We start from the raw sequence: 12,383 nt of genomic DNA on the forward strand, positions 1-12,383 counted from the left end.
CATTTAACCTATAGTTAGCGTTAACTTCAGGTGCGCTAGAAGGTGACTTGAAAATTCTGTTCTTCATAAGCCTGTAGTATGTGTCTGGCTGTGAGCATGTTTATGCCTGGTGTGGAGCACACTATTCCCTTGTCAGTAAAAGAGATAGTCATGTTCAATCTGCTCATTATGTCTCTTCCAAGAATGTTTACTGGTGATTGCTTTGAGTATAACAATGGTAGAGATAAGTTGTGCTCCCCAACAGATAAGGAGATGTTATCAGTCAAAGTAACCAGCCCTTTAGCCCCAGAGAATCCTTCAGTGTGCATGGCATCGCCTGACAAATTAAACTTCCCTTCCCTGATGCAAGACCTAGTTTCACCTCTGTCTACTAAAAAAGAAAATGTTTTGTCACCTATTGCCATCTTTATGCGTAGTTCCTCCGCAGGGTTAGGTGTTAACGACAGGATGTGACACAGCAAGGACATGTGTGGGCTGTCCTATTGGGGGTACAGTGATTGTCCGTTCCCTGTGTATCAGTTGTGACCCAGTATTGTCACTCTTCCCAAATGTGTTTATTGTATTGGTTCCTCTGCGGGTTGTGAGTTACTGGGCCTCATTACGACCCAGGCGGTAAGTTACCGCCTGGGTCGTACCTTTACCACCATGGCGTAAACTACGTTTACGCCATGGTGGTTGGCGGACTTACCGCCCCATTCCGAGGTTGGCGGGGCGGTAAGTCCCCAATCCCCATTTACCCTTCCCCATTCCCATTTTTGCCCCATAGGGCATAATGGGAGTGGGGAAGGCGTTAATTACGCCACCGTAAATTACGGTGGCGTAATTAACATCGAGGTCCCTTAGCGCCATGGATTTTAACACCTGCTAAAAGCAGGTGTTAAATCCTCCATGGCGCTAAGGGACCTCGGAATCAGGCGGTAAGGGTCGGCGCTGTTTACGCTGCCGTAAACCCCTTACTGCCTGGGTCGTAATGAGGCCCACTGTCTTGTATCTGTGTTAGTTTTTGTACTGTCTGAACGTGTTGTTGTTGTGCCGTTGTCATTTGTTGTTGTGCTTGCTGCTGTACCTGTTGATGTTGCTGTGTGTATTGAAGTTGTAGTGGCATTAGTTGCTGTTGTATTTGATTTTGTGCCATTTGTTGTTGTTGTTGTGTCTGTTGGTAATACTGCTGTCCCCATTGTATCCTTGTTGTCCCTGCTCTCCCCATCCAGCTTGTGCCGGTCTTGCCCTGCATGTGCATGGCACGTGCCCTACCACACCTGCCCCACCTCTTCCTCTATAGTTGTTTACTTGGCCATTGCCCATTTGTGAGCATCTACCCCCCACCTGAGGAGCATAGGAGTGTTGTGCTGTATATGGTTGTGGCGGTGGCATTTGTTGTGTTGTTACCTGTGCTGGCTGAATTTGTGCTACAGAGTGCTGTTGTGTCATGTCTGGTGCTTGTACTGTTTGGGTGGGACCTGTTATTAGTGCACCCTCCATTACATATTTTGACAGTTTCTTTTGTACTAATTTCACCTCCTCTGCTTTCCTATCTTCTTCCTTTTGCTTCATTTTCTCCTGCCACAACCTACAATGGTGTGCTATTTTTAGCTGTATTTATGGCCGTGCCTTTGCTTCCATTCCCACTAATTTCTTGAATTGGCTCTGGGAGGCCCTGCATCAGTATGTGGTAAAAAATTGCTAGCGTTTTGTCCCATGGTTTCCGCGTTTACAAGTGCCACTTCTCTTGAATTTCTAGGATGTAATTGACAGGGTCCTCATTCTCACGCATTTTATGTGATGTTATTGCTCCTATGTCTGACGTGTCTGGGTCTGGGTATTGTATTCTCCGTGCTTGCCATAATGCGTGTCTGCAGTTTGCAAATGGTGCTCCATCATATGATGTGTCGTTGATGGTTACCCCTGGGAATCCCGCCCTGTCATCTGCTGCGTCAGCCAATATAGAAATTAACAACCCCTTTACATTGCCCACTGCTAACTTTAGTCCAGCAGTTTGATTCTCCATTTCGTATATCCATTTCCCAGCCCCTCCGCTCAATGATGGCAATCTACATTTAATGTTTTCCTTATCTGCATGTTTTAATGGAATGTATTGCGGCCTTGCTCCCTCTATCTCTAATAATGGCATTTGTGTGTATTCTCTCACTTCTCCTGGTGTGCGTCTGCGTGGTGTTATATGTGCGTATTGGCTATCTTCTTCCATATCAGAATGTTCCTCGATGAAGTCAGTAATGTGTTGTGTAAGCCTATTTTCTCCTCTGGCCCAAAGTCCCTTCCGCTTACTTACCTGGTCCTTGTTATGTGGTATTGTCAACTCCTCCGTTCTACGTCCTGAGAGGTCTCTGAGCCTATTAACATATGGCATGTGTTGCGCTTGTTGTTTTAGTGGTCGCTGTGCCCTGCCTCCTTGTTGTCTCTTGATCACCTTTTCTTCCTCTCCCCCTCCCTCTGTCTTGCATAAAGTTTACTCAGCCCTTCCCCGCTCCCCTCGCTTTGTCCTTTCGCAAGACCCTTCTTCTTCTTCACTGCAAAATCCATCTGAGAAGGTCAACCGTGTTGTTATGCTTTTCCTCCCCACTGTTACTGATTCTAAATCTATGTCAGTGTACTCACCTGTCTTTCCCGCGTCTCCCTGCGTTTGTGCCATCTGCGCTTCCTCTGTGTTCCTCGCATGCATCTTGCATTGATACTACATTTTACTATTTTATCTCTATGCGGTGTTAGCGTTGCGCATATGTGTTGAAGCAGTGTTGTTAGTGTTCTGGCCCTATACCCAGCCCCTACTCCATAATACGCAGACATTGTTGAACATTTACTTTGTCACCAACACCGTTAGCTGGCCCCATAAATTGTGGTCTTACGTTTTTCGGCTGCAAAGGAAGCAATAGTGTTACAATACTGTTTGCTGGGCGTCACCGCCTTCCCGTCCTTTCTATTGTTCTGCACTTCCTAATGCAAGGGCCCCCTACGGCCCGCTGTATGCAAAGCCCCCTGTGACGACGTGTCCCGCGCGGCGTGTGTTTGAGCCGCCCCGCCCTTTCCAGCGTCGCCGCTACTCAACGTGCCTTCAATCGATGTGTGAGCTCCTCCCCCTTTTTCCTTCTCGTTCCACCACCAACAATTTCCCTACTCTTCCGTTCTCCCTCCCACCGTTTCCTTCTCACCACCTCCTGTAGTCTCCTCTGGCAGGCCGACGTTCTCCGTGCGCGGCCGCCTCTCCCTTTCACCCCTCCCTTCACCGTAATTCAGAAAGCACCGCGCAATCCTATGCAACTCTATTGGTGACGTCACCAGGCCTAAGACAGTTGGATACAGGTACGTACAAATACACACGAAAGTAATATGCAGGCTTTTTTACAATGTTACTCCCACAATCCCCACAGCTGTCTTCCCACCACGTCTGGAGTGGAGTATTCATTAATCACTTTGTTATTATAGTAGACTGCACATGCTGCGTAGCCTCGCGTGCGATACGCTCCCGTGCTGGGGAACTTAACCAGCCCACTATCTTCTGCACCGTGAAACAGTCAAGCTATCTCAGCCAGGAATACGTCATCTATTCACTGAGTTAGAACACTCCACCAACAGGAATCCGCATCTACTCATCGATCAAAAACGCCACTCGTAGGAATACCACACCCCCCTTTTGCACAGGTGCCCACAATCAAAACCCAATCAGTGCGATTCACCAGTCACATGTGGGTGCCTTAAGCCCCACTCTACTCACTCTGCAATGCTATACGAGGTGACCCTCGTGCCTGCCACGCAAAACTTTTCACATCAACCCCCGCTCAATTGTTAAAATCTTCCGGAGCAGCTTTTAAAGCCACCCGCCACCCTTGTTACTGTTCCTCCTGCCACCCGCACAATTTTGCATTGCTGGTTGCGTGTGCCATACTCACATCGGCTCTCGCCTGCCGGTGCCGCTAGGCTGCGGGTACCCCTCCCGATCTGCTCGCCACCTCCCCTCGTCTGGACCACGTCTGGACACTCGCCGGGATTCTTCTCAAGTTGGCTCCCGACGGCCACTCTCCGGATTGTGCTGTCCGGTAGTCTCGCAGTTCCACGATGGTCCTGTAGTCCTCAAAAGGGGGCAACGGTGGAGGGGGCCATTTTTCCGGGCCACCTTGGCGCAGGATGCGCTTCCCTCTTGGCTCTCCCTCAGTGTTTAGATCTCAACAGATCTCAGCAGTGCCTCCAACTTGTCTGTGATATCCCAGGGGTTGGCAGTGCCGTCCGCGGAGCTCCGGGGGTAGGGAGGCCCCAACTCCTCCCGCAGTCCCCAAAGAGTATGAGACACACGCAAGAGCAAGGCGTCAATGCTGTTTATTAGGCAAACAGCAGGGATAGGTTCTGGGATCACAGGTCATCCGAACACTTCTCAGCAAGATTGGGCTCGCAGGCCCTTTTTCTACATGTGTGATGCCTCATTGTGCGTCACCTGGGAAAACTTTCCCCAAAACCTAACGCCACCTCGGGTTGGCTCCCCGAGTGATAGAGTTAGTCTAGATACATATAGGTGAGTTAGTGGTTGGTAGAGAAGAGGTCAGGTGGTACACTTGGGTCGTCCCTAAAAATTGTTACACTAGAATGGCTACATGGAGAAGGTTGGTGATTGGCTAGGTTGTGAGGCCGTCAGTGGTTAGCCCCCCCATGCCCTGATTGGTTCATCTGCGAGCCCCCAAGCCTGGGACCATCGTCGTTCCCAGCTCGCAATGTACCTGATGTTAGAAACAATGTGTGACTAAGTGTCAGTGGTCGACAATGGACAGGTCTGCCATTTGCTGCAGGAGCGCTTCTTTCTCACCGCTGCCAGTGTCCAATTTGTCACTTCATTGTTGCAGTCTGTGTCCGAAACGGGAGACACCAGAGGTTCCCTGGTATTTGGCACCGCATCAGGTCGGCCTGGTCACGTTTGGTGAGACCGTAGCTGGAGCAGAATTACGAGAATATGATTTGTAGTTCAGCACTGTGGGGAGGTTAGCCGCGGCAGGTGTAACTTTGGCTCGGGCGCGTGGCGTGTAAGTTGCAACTTCGTGGCTGTGAGGCCCTCGTTGGGGTTTGTTCTGCGTGATCAGCACCTTGCAGCTCCGTCCGAGCTGCTCTGGGCCTTTGGCTTCTGAGTTTGCGGCCTACTCTGATGCTAAGGCCTGCTCTGGTCTGGTCCATTGGTGGCAGCATATGGTTCACAACACAGGGGTCGCGGTGGGCGACAGGGGTCCTTATACATAAGTGCCCTGTGTTGCCGTGATTTTAGTAGCGATGAAGCATTGGCAAGCATGTACACAAGCTCTTCTTGGGTATTGAGTTTCTGCGGAACTGTAGCTCAGCCTATGTGAAAAGTAACAACGATGCATCAGTGTGTGTAAACTGTCCGTTACGTCATGGTATTGAGTAGGTTCTTTGTGTGAGATTGGTGTGGGTATGACCAGTGTGCACGGTGGCACATGTGTTACCATGGGTCGGCTATGTCGTCATGGCATCTCTAACGATGGAGGCTTTCCTTGTTGTTGTGTCAGTCGAGTTGATCCATATGGTCTATGTCAGCTTCGCCAGAGGTTCCAGCATGTGGCTTGATTGACAGCAGTTTCCCTGACCGTGTGGGGCATGGCCACAGTAGATGTTGACGTATGGGGCATCTGTGAGTGGGTCGAATTCCTCTTGTGGTGGGTGCTTAGGCCGTGACGATCTAGGCCATGGTCTGGCTGAGAACAGCGGAAAGGGAATGTCCCATTTTCCCTCTTCACTAGCATGAGCATAGGGCCTGCTGCAGCGTGCAGCCATCTGTCAGTGATTGCAAGGAAGTCTAAATTATCGCTCAGGATCAGATCAGCAATCTCTGTAGCATGTGCTACTAGTGATCTAGAGTTTATTAGAGCTCCTTTAGTAAGCGGACTCATTAGAGTTGTAGTTGCTAGGTGGGAGACTAGATGTTCCTTATGTTTGGAGTGCTGAGGTTTGCAGTTTTTAGCTCTAGGAGGGCCGTTGTATGCTACCTTTCTACTCATGGGGGTTAGGTCGGGCAGGGTTTTTGGGTTCCTCTTTCCTGTAGGGGTGGGTAGCGAGCTGATAGGAGGCTTGTATATTTTGGCTAGTCTCGCTCTGAGACGCAAGTTCCTAGCCTCCGTTGTGCAAGGATTGCTCGGGATTAGGCATTGAGGGTCGATCATAGCTAGAGGACGTTTAATTATAGTATAGTTAGTTAATGAGGGGTATGGTATAATTGATGGGTCCCCAATGGATAGTGTATGGTGCCTTATAAGGCAGAGTGTAAGACTAAATGTGAAGAGTGGGATACGGGTAGTCTTTTAGGTGGCTGTAGTGAGCATGCTGGGACTTAGCTATGTGCTAAATGCAATAGTCAAAAGGTAAGGCACAATAGGCTAGATGCATACATAGATGAATGCCAACCTGAAAAGGCAGTATTTCATTTGCATCTGTCACATATCATAATGCTGTTTCAAAGAAAGGGAAATCCACTTTCCGATTGGGCCTTGCATGTGGTTGATAAAGCCAAGAAAAATGAAAGGCTTATTTTACATGGAAAGCATGGCATTTGCAAACAGAGAAACTGTGATCATGGATGTTGGTGCATTCGGCAGCTGAAATAATAAACGCATAGAATTAAAATGTCCCCTGCCAAAAGGAACATATAATGATGAGTAAATGAACATGTGGCATCAAGACACAATAATATTAAAATGGCCTTATCTGCCCAAGGAACTGTGAACCTCACAAATATAAATGACTGTCTCTAGAGGCACAACTTAAGTTTCTGTTCCTGAGAAGGGCTCAGTTTCTATTTGGAACACTCAAGCAGTGACCAGGAAGGAATCTTATTGGGGCCTGTTCTCTGATATAAAACAGGATTACCATTAGCCCTGAGAGAAGAAAGGCTGATTGGGTAAATTCAGGATAAATCAACAATGGGGCAGCAGAGAGTAGAACAGATGATCTGATGAGAAATTAAACGGAACTGTGAAATGTAAAGGATCTGCATATATGGTTGATGATTCCCATTATTTTAAATGGACTATCATAGTGTGTTAATTTTCTCAGGAATCATAAATCATGCTGTAATGGTTCAGGTATCACTAACAAGCTGCTGAGCAGGCCTCCTTATGTAACCCTTATCATAATTTGATCATGGGAACAAGAGTTACAAACTAAAATCAGCGTTTAACTAACTAGAAAATATCACAAAGCAGAGATATGGGGATGTGATAACTTAATAAAGTAGATATCTGGCTATAAAATGTAACATTCATAACTATTATCATTATCATAAACTGTGAAAAATTGCTGTTCGCACCTGCGATCTGCTGCCGAAGCGGGAATCAGTTCATTACGAGCAGCATGATTAGAGGTATCAAAAAATACATATGTTTTAGGTTTATGTGTAAAATTAAGAAAGTTGCCATTTAGTAGCTTTTTAGGTGCATAATTGAAAAGTGTAAATGAAAACTCCTGTGGGTGGATCTATCCCTCCCATCATTTCAACTACATAACTCCAGGAGTCTATACAAAATGTGGGGCTTGGCTTTGGGGGTAGAGAGGACAGTAGGGGTCTGTAAGAATTATATATCTCTAGGTCACTTCCACCATCTGCAGGAGCATGCAACAATGTGCACAATGCATCTGTGTTTCTTTGCTTGCTAAAGCATGGTGAGCAAGCTCATGATTACACTTTTTGTCTTTATATGGGACCCTTGGTTTAGGCTATGCCAGACCTAGTGTTAAACCAGGAACACTAATGTTGCCACTAATGCATCACAAAAGTAAAGAAATCACACAATAACCAAACATACGCAGTTTCTGTGATTCTGTAATTAACTTCATACATTTTCTGCAGACCATAAAAAAACATTCAGAAGGCAATATCATGATTCACATTCATTAGATACATGTAAAACATTGGGAAAAATCATATCCCAGCTTAGCAGAAAATACTGTTTTCATATCTTGTCAATGCAGTGCGATAATATTTGCAGTTATTTTATAATCAATTCCCCTGGGTTCTTCAGCAGACAAAAGCCTCTCCTCCTAACCCAGCGAAACTGGCCGCTCCTTTAGCGAATTTGGCAGATTACAAACATTTTTATATACAACCTTGAGATGTAACTGTTATTTTCGAAGTGTGACAAACTCCCCTTTTCAACAAGTGGCTATCTCCTTACAAGAAAATACATTTGTTCTCCAGGGAATGTAGAAAAAATTGCTTTTCTGTTTTTAGGCCTAATCTGACACTTAACTAATTAGGGTAAGGTTATCTCTTATAAGAAATTTCTCTTCATTTGGCACTTATGCTTACCAAAGATCGGTAACAATTGGTCATCTTTCCCTTCTGACTGCCTGCCAGAGGCCAGCGAGGACATTGCCCGTCTCCCTCATTTCTGCACTAAAACCAGCTGCAGTCACCCAGCACAGCTCAACTCATCATCCAGTCAGCCAGCGTACCTGACTTGTTCAATTTCTTCTTTCTCATTTTTTTGTTCCTTCTTCTCCCATTTAATTTTTTTTTTCCTTTCTTCCTTCTCTGTTTTATAACCCCTCTTCCCTTTCACCTCTCTTGCATATATCTTCAAAAAGAAATCTTATGATTGCACTACCATTGGCGTGAGGTCATCCATCAGGCAGGCACCTCCCTGTTTACCCAACCCCCAGTACATTTCCATAACCTTTTCTATTTCTAAACAGTCACCTTTGTACAGCGTTGATTCTCCAACCCGGATGACACATGCAACATTTTTATTCCAACTTCCTGCAGCATCCTGCTCAAACAAATAGTTGTCTTTTACATAGCACAGGCCCGTTTGCTCTGAGCCTCAGGTTCAGCACACAGCAACACAGCTTTTAATTTGTGCATTTGTTTTCTAAATCAAAATTGGGGTGTGAGTTTTTTCACCCCCAGACTGCAGCTGTGCTATGGCCTAAACCTCAGTCTAATTGGTTTAGTTTGTTAAGATTATATGTTAGTGGGTTAATAATAAGTCATGTCATTTGTTAGCCACTACTCTACACTGTGCCTTGCTAAACTCCAAATGCACCCTTCTTTAGTCTGGGATGGTTCTCATCAGTGCCTCACATCAACCCAAAAACACACACCTACGCTATACACCAGCATCATTGTTGCATAGTGTAACTAACCACAATCAGTGGCACTGCTGAAATGAGTGCACAGTTGAAATGTGTGCACTAATCATCCCTATGGGTCTAATTAAAATTCAGGGTTAATAAGCTTGCACCTCCTTAATATTTTAGAGGTGTGGCTTTGAGGTTAAAATCTGGATGCACAAGCCAGAGAGGGGAGAATTGCCCAAAATCATTTGGGTAAATACTGAAAGAGGGTTACAGAAATTAACCTTGCCGGAGAACTGCCTAAGAACATATGGGAGAATACTGAAAATTGATTTCATAATTTAACTTTGCCAGAGAGCTGCCTAATAATCTTCTGGATGCAACTATTGCAAAAATGCTGCAGACTTTACTTTGCCTGGGAGACAGCAATCGGGAAAGACTAAAGAGGCTGGGAACTTTGCAAGGAAAGCAAAATAAATAGATGAAAGCTGGTGGCGATCCAGGACTTAAGTGTGCTTCCCCGAGAGATGGTCAGATCCCAGAAATCCAATGTAAGTAGTTTGTCCAAAAGAAGCACGTGTGGGTATTTGTTAGATGTAATACTTCCACCTTAATTAATGGGTGGGGGTATGAAAGTAGATCCTTGGAATATGTTTATACATAATAATTCTATTAATTCCCCTATAACTAAATAACCTGGGGTGATTTTGTTAACATTCAAAATTAACAAAAGCGCTCCCAGTGTGAATAAGAAATGTCATTTAAAGAGTTGTTATACCCAATTTCATTCCCAACACTAACACTCCCACAAGTGAAGTGGTGTCCCTATCTAAAAATGAAATTCCTAACTGTCACCATTCCACAGACCAGTACTTTAAGCAGTCGGGTGCTGAATGTAACGGAATGTCTGGTTTTATGGTATTGGGTAGGGAAGAGCTTTGCTAAATGAAACAAAGAGTAGTTCCTAATTTAGAAATGCACACTGTCTCCTGAGAGTGAGAAAGTGACCCTGATAGAAGAGAGATTTTGTATTGCTTAAGGATGAAGAAGGAAAAGGTTCCATTTGTGATAGTTCACATTGTTAGTTTTGACATGCACTCAGGTTGATTATAAGTCATGCGCAATGTGTGGAAGAACTTGTTTTACACAACTAAATAATGGTGCTGTGATTTCAATCCAACTTCAGAAAGGGATGACCAAGTTCCTGATTTTGTAATGTTCCACAGTATGGTTTAAATTTGGCAATAATTGGTTGACATTCAGTTTTTTTGTGGGACAGAAGGGTTGAACTGTTTGTTTGGCCTGTGTCCCTGTACATGAGACCCAAATATGAAATACCATAAAGTGAGGTTTTTTTCAAGCTTTGTTTTGTGTCATAAAGAAGGTGGCGTGTGTAATCATTTGATGCAAATATTAATTCTCCCTATGATTTAAGAAATGTATATTCTTTCTGCACCCTGGCCTGGTTATTGGTTTATTTATGGCAGGCAGGAATGGACCCAGAGGGCCTTTATATGAGCCATAGACAGGGCTAGAATTAATCAGGCCAATGCTTTATTGTGTGCCACTTTAATTGGGGGTGTGGTGAACTTCCCATGTTAAGGGTAGTCTCTAAATATATTGTTACACTATATATTGGCTATGGCTAGGCTTGCCAAATCCCCCAGTCTGACTGTGGGAAGTCTGAGGCATTAGAGAGGTAGTTTCAAGGATTGGCAATAATCTAACTTCTTCCCTGAAACTCATCTGTCTGTGAGTTTTAAATTATGATTATGAACTCAACTGAATATCTTTGTGTTCTTATCTCAATCTTGCATCATGATCAATTTCAGTTATCATTTGCTGTTTACTTTGTAATAGCTGTTCCCCAGATAATTCAGATTAACTTGGCTAGTGTCAAATGCTCTAGCAAGTCTAATTTCATGTTTTATAACACTTTCTGCAAGGCATCTATTTCTTTCTGATTATGTGTTTCTTCCACTGACTCTTGGCTGTTAGTCTGCTAGCTAGCTAATTCTTTCTTCAGGTGTTCAATCTCTGACAGTGTACCCTCAAGATACCTCCATAATGTATTTGAATTATCTATTAATCTTAAATTGTCTTTTATTATGTGTATATTCTTGTGCAGTTACCTTACTTTGATCACTGTGAGGTTGTTCCTGCGTCAATTATATGGTGAGGTGATGTATTTCCTGCATTGCAGCATCTTTATCTTTTGCTGAGTCCTTTATTGTTTAAAGATTTTTATATAATTATATAAGTAATCAAATGCAGTCTTTGTATCAACTTTCTGCAGAACAGGTTTTGCCTTTGTCTCTATACTCTCTTGAATTGAATTTTTATATTCACAGTATTATCTAAAACACCTTTGATATGATTGGCTTGATCAATTATTTCAGCCTTTAACTTATCATGAGTCTTCAGACAATGACTATGACTATGAATGTCATTAATTTTGATGTACTCTCTCTAGAATGTGTTTGGTGTCCCTGCATACTTTCAATTCATTTTCTATTGCTTCTACTAAACTGTGCTGTTTCTGTAGTAATATGTGCTTGTCACCCAGAGATTAATTCAATTGTTTTATCTCACATTTACACTGATCATTAGCTTGTTATGTGAAGATTCATTCCGTGGGGGGAATTTTTGGGCATTTTCTGTAAAGCGGTGAAAACCATGTACTATATCAGCCAACCGGCCTTTGACCATGGGAATGTGATAGAAAGAGATGGGCAGAAAATGGAACACTCATTTCCTTCTCCCTAGCTGTGCACAAATATCTGTTCTTACATTTTGCACTATTTCTTTCATTTCATTTTTCCATATCTCAATATCTTGCATCAGCCATTGGTCATGAAGGATATATCTGGTTAATGTATGGTCAAGAGCCATGTTGATATTTGCTCTGGTGTCCTGTGATAAGATAGCTAAATTGTATATCTGATTACAATTATGAGTAATGTATATCCCAATCACTAACCTCCAATCAAGTGTAAAAAAAATCACTTGAATTATTCTTCTCTATTATGAAACAATGTATTTATGTCATTATGCACACAACTCAGAAATGTATAACAATGGATTGAATTTGACATGCAGTGAGATTGTAATGTTAATTTCCATGTAAATCAAAATATGTATACCCCTCCACAAACCACCCCCTTTCTGGGAGGTAGCAGGAAAATAGCTGTAGAGAGCATATATAATTTCTTTGGGGCGGGAGGGGGATCTCATGCTCACATTTGAGAAGATACTCTCAGTTTTAGGAGCAGCATGGAGCCTTTAGATTGCAAATCTGCCAG

The sequence above is a fragment of the Ambystoma mexicanum genome, chromosome 3q (genome assembly GCF_040938575.1).
Source record: "Ambystoma mexicanum isolate Mex_15411 chromosome 3q, UKY_AmexF1_1, whole genome shotgun sequence".
Taxonomy (NCBI): domain Eukaryota; kingdom Metazoa; phylum Chordata; class Amphibia; order Caudata; family Ambystomatidae; genus Ambystoma; species Ambystoma mexicanum.